We start from the raw sequence: 7506 nt of genomic DNA, 5'->3' as shown, positions 1-7506 counted from the left end.
CCACAGGTAATTCAAAAAATAAATATGTTCTTTTTCCTTTGAAGAAAAACAACATGAATTCAAAATGCTTACATGAAATATCTTCCATCAATTTAAAGAGTCTAAATTCCCAAACTAAGTTTCCATAAGCATTGTAACTGATGACTGCTATTCAAGATAACATTTTAAATCAAATATTCAGAAAATCTGAAAAAAATAAAAATCAATTCACTCTAGAAAATTCAAAAATGCAATCTCCAAATCTTCCCCCTTACTAAAGAAGATATTTGTAATCTAGAAATGAAATACCCTACTTTAACTTTGATTATAAAACTTAAAATATTAGAAAAAACAATGAACTTGAGAAATAGAACTGCATATCAAAGTATTTTTTCTCATGATAATTAAAATTTTGCTTTCTCACTTAGAGTCAATCCCTCATTTTAATAATTCACAAAATATACTGATCCAGTGTTATATATATACACAAACACTTGTAAACATAAATACTAAATTCAGGAGGATATGAATAAGATTAATTTAGAAACCAAGAGCATGGAAGAACTATTACCACATTTTACAAGCAATCATCTGAACTCCTACTTTGGAGTTCATTGTGGTATAGGAGCCCACATTTCCCATGCCACTTGGTCCACAAAGTCTTTGCAACCCTGAAACAGTCAAAGGCCAAAATTGTCATGAAATAGATCTGGCCACCATCACTTTGGGCTTCATTTGGGACCCGTCTACAGGAGTCTGGGCCATCTTCTGGATATTTGAAGGAAAGTTTTGGTGGATGTTCTCTTGGATTGGTAGCCTTTTTTTTTCTTCAACTCTTCTGTTTTTCTCAATTTCATTCTTTGATGCTCGGGGTTCCTTGAATGATGAAGTTATTTTGCTAATCTTATTGACAATTATTCTGTTCCACCTGGCTGAGCCATGTTTTCAAGGGTTTTTGTATCTTTAGAGCATGTGAGAATAATCCTTTCCTGTACTGCTTCTTCTGGTTCTAACTACTGCTAAAGCCTGCTTCTTTGTCCCATTGTATTTTTCTTTTTATGTTCTTTTGTGTTCTTCTCTTCCTCCTACACACCCTCCTCTTCCTCCACATTAGGCTCATCTTTCAATCTCAAAGTCAGAATGAGTTCTGGGTGTTTGGTGCAGGGGGATAATTTCCCTACTGTTCCAGTTTTTAATTTGGATTTGTTTTCTTTTTTCATGGCACCAAAGAGAATCAATGTAAGCTTTTCGGCCTTTTTTTTTTTTTTCCCTACATTTCAAAAGTGATTTCCAGTCTTTTTTAGTTCTGGTATTTCTCTGGGCTTTACAGATTTTATCAACCCTTTAAATCTGTCTTTGTTTCCTCATTTCTAAGTTCTCAAGTAGTTTCTTCCATTGACATGCCATCTAACACACTCTTTGATTTTGTTTCTGACGTGCAAGCATCTAAAACATCTGGAGATGGTGACTAAAACATCTGGAGACGGTGACTCTGATAGAGTTTTGAGACTTTTAACCTCTCAGAGATTTCAGAGTTCCCTTTTGCTATTAACTGAGCAACCAATGATTAAAAGTTCTCTGGCTTTTTGTCAATGTTTCAGCCTTCTTCATTTGCTTCAAGGCTTCTTCTCAACCAGATCAGTCGAATCAAGGAAACTGTCATCATCATTACCATAAAAATCTGTCTTCTGAATCTTTGGCTTTCTTTCTCCAAGAATCTGCCTCCTGACTTGGAAATCTCTAAGCATGTAAGATCCAACAAGCTTCCAGTGAACACTATCATTGCCTCCTTTCTCTTTTTTGAGCCAATGGCTTCAACCCTCAATTGTTTTTTGGTTGAATCTAATTTTACCCTGCAGAGAGAGAACATCCTTTGTTACTGTTTCACCAGTTTCTTCAATTGCCTTACTACTCATTTGGATCCTATCTCTGTCTTCCTCTGGTCCTTGCAGAATAAAGAGGTGGTGCCACTTCCAAAGCTAAGAACATGCTCCTTGGGGACCAGACAATAGTTGTGCTATGTCATTTGGATTTGTTTAATTTGTTTGTTTGAGTGTCTTCCCTAGACACTTCCTAGAACATAGAGTTAGAAGACAGGTCCCTGGCAATAACATTTCATTTCAGTGAAGGGTGTTCTGGAAAATATGTTGCAGTTGGCAGTGGCCTGAAAAGGCAGCAACTCATCACTTTGGGCTACAGATGTCATAGATAGGTGTTGCTTTTCAGGGTCCATAGGCTGCAGGGGCCTGTGGGTCAGGGAACATGGTTGACCCCCCCCCCATGGGTCCCTGAGAAGGGGGTCCAGCAGTGCCGGGGCTTTTCCTTCTTCACTTCCTCAGGGTTTGAGGGACTGATGGCCAGCTTTTCCCTGAGGCAATAGCAAGGCTGGCTTCTTGAAGTCTCCATAGAGTGCTTTGACACTGGGGACTCTGATAAGGAAGAGGAAATCACAATGGAATTTTGATTCACTGGTTCTCTTAAAAACAATGGATATAATAACAGGAAAATCAACATTCATTTTTCAAGAAGAGATTTGAATAAGGCATGTATTTTGGGCTTTACTATGGAGTAAGGAATTATGAGGCAGAAATATGATTATACAGTTATTATTCAAATTTGTATACAGGTGAGATCAATCACATTTCATACAAAATGTGACCTTTGGAAGGGAAACAACAGTTTAAACTTGATATATGAAAGCAAAAGGTGCAATCCATCCATTTACATTGTTGGTGGAAAGAGATGAGTTCTGTCCTCAGCCCGCATATCAGAAACTAAAAATAGGAAGCCTTTTATTCAGTAAAAATATTTTGAGTTGGGGTGTCTGGGTGGCTCAGTCATTAAGTGTCTGCCTTCACCTCAGGTCGTGATCCCGGGGTTCTGGGATTGAACCCCGCATCAGGCTCCTTGCTCAGCGGAATGCTGCTTCTCCCTCTCCTACTCCTCCTGCTCCTGTTCCCTCTTTCACTCTCTCTCTTTCTGTCAAATAAATAAATAAAATCTTTAAAAACAATGTCTTAAGTAAACAGTATTTATTTTTTTCTGGGTGGGAGGAAAAATGTTTTTTTTTAATCTTTAAGAAACAACACTATTTATGTATTTTTATGTATTTTTTATTATATTCAGTTAGCCACTGTACAGTACACCACAAGTTTTTGATGTAGTGTTCAGTGATTCCTTAGTTAGTTATAACACTCCGTACTCATCACAGCATGTGCCCTCCTTAATACCTACCTCCTTAATACCCCCACTCCTCTGCCCTGTGATACCCTCAGTTTGTTTCCTGGGGTCCATAGTCTCATGGTTCACCTCCCTCTCTGATTTCTCCCCCTTCAGATTTCCCTTCCAGCCCCTATGGTCCTCTGTGCTATTGCTTGTTTTCCACATATAAGTGAAACCATATGATAATTGTCTTTCTCTGCTTGACTTACTTCACTTAGCATAATCCCCTCCAGATCCATCCATGTCGATGTAAACGGTGGATATTCATCCTTTCAGATGGCTGAGTAATATTCCATTGTATATATGAACTACATCTTCTTTATCCATTAATCTGTTGAAGTCCTGGGTCCTTCCACAATTTGGCTATTGTGGACATTGCTGCTATGAACATTGGGGTACATGTGGCCCTTCTTTTCACTACATCTGCATCTTTGGGGTAAATACCTAGTAGTGCAATTGCTGGGTTGTGAGGTAGTTCTATTCTTAACATCATGAGGAACCTCCATACTCATATCAGAGTAACTATACCAGCTTACATTCTTACCAACAATGTAAGAGGGTTTCCCTTTCTCCACATCCTTGCCAACATTTGTTGTTTCTTATCTTGTTAATTTTTGCCACTCTAACTGTTGTAAGGTGGTATCTCATTGTGGTTTGATTTGTATTTCCCTGATGCCTAATGATGTTGAGAATTTTTTCATGTGTCTGTTAGCCATTTGTATGTCTTCTTTGGGGAAGTGTCTGTTCATGTCTTCTGCCCATTTTTTGACTGGGTTATCTCTTTTTTGAGTGTTGAGTTTGAGAAGTTTTTTATAGATCTTGGATATCAGGCTTTTATCTGTAATGTTATTTTCAAATATCTTCTCCCATTCTGTGGGTTGCCTCTTAGTTTTGTTGACAATTTCCTTTGCTATACAGAAGCTTTTGATCTTGATGAAGTCCCAAAAGTTCATTTTTGCTTTTGTTTCACTTACCTTTGGAGATGTATCTTGAAAGAAGTTACTGTGGACAATGCTGAAGAGGTTACAGCCTATGTTCTCCTGTAGGATTTTGACAGATCCCTGCCTCACATTGAGCTCTTTCATCCATTTTGAATTTATCTTTGTGTATGGTGTAAGGGAACTATGTGGATTTAAGTGCCTATATTAGGCTTAAACTCACTCTGGTGGCTATTCCAAGACACTAATTTAAATTGTTAGCCAGATCCTGTACAATCCATGAGAAATCACAAGCAGAGATGTTAAGCAGATTTATTTACCCTGGGCTTGGTCAGGATCTTGTTCACACTTCCCCTTGCTCACTAGGATTCTTTTACACCTACCTCAAATTGAGGCATACCTGTCACATCGAAATGTCAGAGCACCTGAGCCTCTGGAACAGATGAGTGAAGGACAGGCCCTCATATGAGATCCTTGGGTGATTGACAGCAGGCTGCTATGAGACTGCTGTGTGCCGGTGAGTGTATACATGGCCATGTGTGTACTGGGGTGGCTTTAGGGAGCTGGGGGATCTCTTCCCATCTGCCCTACCCAATTCTGAGGTTGCAGGACTCAACCAGAAGGTTAGTAATCTCATATCTGCTTGACAATATCTTATTAGTTTCAGATATATATTATAGTAATTTGATCATTATAAATATTATAAAATGATGCCCAAGTTTAGTTATCATCTATCACCACACAAAGTCATTACAATATCATTGACTATATTTCCTATGGTGTACATTACAGCCCCATGACTTATTTCATAACTAGATGTTTGTACCTCTTATCCTCTTTACCTATTTTGCCTACGCTCCATTCCCTCCCCACTCTGGTAATTACCACTTTGTCTCCTGTATCTATGGATCGGTTTCTGTTTTGTTGTGTTTGTTCACTTGTGTTTTTGTTTTGTTTTTTTTTTTTTTTAGATTCCATATATAAAGGAAATCCTATGGTGCTTATTTCACTTAGCACAATACCTTCTGGGTCCATTCTAGTTTCGTAAATGGCAAGATTTCATTCTTTCTTATGGCTCAGTTCATTATATATATCTCTGTGTGTGTGTGTGTGTGTGTGTGTGTGTGTATCTCACATCTTTTTTTCAAAGATTTTATTTATTTATTTGTGAGAGTGAAAGGAAGAGAAAGAAGGAATGTGTGTGTATATACAAGCGGGGGGGGGGGGCAGATGGAGTGGGAGAAGCAGACTCCCTGCTGAGCAAGAGCCTGATACAGGACTAGATCCCAGAACCCTAGGATCATGACCTGAGCCTAAGGCAGACACCTAACAGACTGATCCACCCAAGTACCGCATATCACATCTTTTTTATCTTTATCTATTGATAGACATAAATTCTTTCCATATCTTGGCTATTGTAAATAATGTTAGTATGAACATAAAGTTGGATGCATATATTTTCAAATTGGTGTTTTTATTTACTTGGGTCAATACCCAGAAGTGAAATTTCTGAATATTATGGCAGTTCTATTTTAAGGAACCTCCATACTATTTTCATAGTGGCTGCACAAATTTTCATTCCTGCAAAGTGTATGTCATTTCACTTTTTTCCACGTCCCATTGATACTTGTTATTTCTTGTTGTTGTTGTTGTTTTTTAATAATAACTAATCTAACAGGCTTGAGATGATACCTCATTGTGGGTTTTGATTTTCATTTCCCTGATGAGCATCTTTTCATGTACCTGTTAGTCATCTTCATGTCTATTCAAATCCTATAGTAAATTGTGGAAGCTTTTCAGGTATTGGGGATGTTTACCCAATATTTGTATGATTTGCAAATATCTTCTCCCATTCATTAGGTTGCCTTTCATTTTGTTGATGGTTTCCTTCACAGTGCAAAAACTTCTAGTTTGATGCAATCCCATTTGTTAACTTAACTTTTGTTGTCATTTTCTACAGAGACAGGCTTAAAAAACTATTTCTAGACCAATGTCAAAGAGTTTACTGCCTGTGTTTTTTTCTACTAATGTTATGGTTTCACTCTTATATTCAAATCTTGAATCCATTTTTAATTTATTTTTGTATATGGTACTAGAGAGGGGTCCAGTTTCACTCTTTTGTATGTAGACCTCCAGTTTTTTCCACACCATTTTTAGAGGAGACTGTCTATTCCTGCGTTGTATAATCTTGCCACCTTTGTCATGGATTAATAGACTATATATGTATGAGCTTATTTTTGAACACTCTATTCTATTCTATTGATCTATGTGTTGTTTTCACACCAGTATCATACTGGTGTTTTAATTACTATAGCTTCATAGTATAGTTTGAACCAGGGAATATAATACCTCAGTTGTTTTTCTTTCTCAAGATTGCTTTGGCTATTTGCAGTACCCAACAAAATACTGATGGCATTTTCAACAGAATGAGAACAAAGAATACTAAAATTTGAATGGAACCCCAAAATAGTTCTTTGTTAACATATGCAAAGTTAAGAATAAAAATTAGTTAACACATTAAAATAGTTCTATAAATCAGGGTTTGCATATAGGGAAAAAATCCAGAGTTTTGTTATCTTATTTAAATGTTCATTTTATTTTTTAATTAATTACTTAATTTTTTTAAGTATGAAGAAGATGAAAAGCACTCCCTGCTTCCACTGATTGATTGTTACCCCAAATTTTATGCCCAGGCTGAGACACCCAGCATGACCTGGGACCTGCCTTCCTCCGACCCCCTTTTTCAACTCCCTGTGCTCAATGCACTCCAATCACACATTTGTCTTTGTCCTGCCCAGGACTGTGTTTTTTTTTTTTTTTTTTAAGGCTTCAAATTAGTTAACATACAATGCCACACTGGTTTCAGAAGCAAAATGCCGTGATTCATCACCCACATACAATGTACAGAACACAGTGTTCATCCCAACAAGTACCCGCCTTAATACCCATCACTCATTTAGCCCATCTCCCTACGCAGCTCCCCTCTAGCAACCCTCAGTTTGTTCTCTATATTTAAGAGTCCCTTACAGTTTGCTTCTCTCTCTGTTTTTATCCTATTTTATTTTTCCTTGCATTCCCTCTATTCATCTCTTTTGTTCTTAAATTCGACCTGGGAGTGAAATCATCTATTTGTCATTCTGTGACTGACTTATTTCCCTTAGCATAATACACTCTAGCTCCATCCACAACATTGCAAATAACAAGATTTCATTCTTTTTGATCACTGAGTAAAATTTCATTGTGTATATATATATACCACTTCTTCTTTATCCACTCATAAGTCAATGAACAATTGGACTCTTTCCATAATTTGGCTAACGTTGGTAATTTTGCTATAAACATTAGGGTGCATGTACCCATTTGAATC

General features: G+C 37.3%; 1 pseudogene; it reads right to left on the bottom strand.

Annotated features, from left to right (window-relative positions):
- Positions 1-807: 807 nt before the first annotated feature.
- LOC122917945 lies at positions 808-1849 on the bottom strand (annotated as a pseudogene).
- Positions 1850-7506: the final 5657 nt, after the last annotated feature.

Source organism: Neovison vison, chromosome 10, assembly GCF_020171115.1.
Source record: "Neovison vison isolate M4711 chromosome 10, ASM_NN_V1, whole genome shotgun sequence".
Classification (NCBI taxonomy): Eukaryota; Metazoa; Chordata; class Mammalia; order Carnivora; family Mustelidae; genus Neogale; species Neogale vison.
This window is presented reverse-complemented; position numbering and strand designations above follow the sequence as displayed.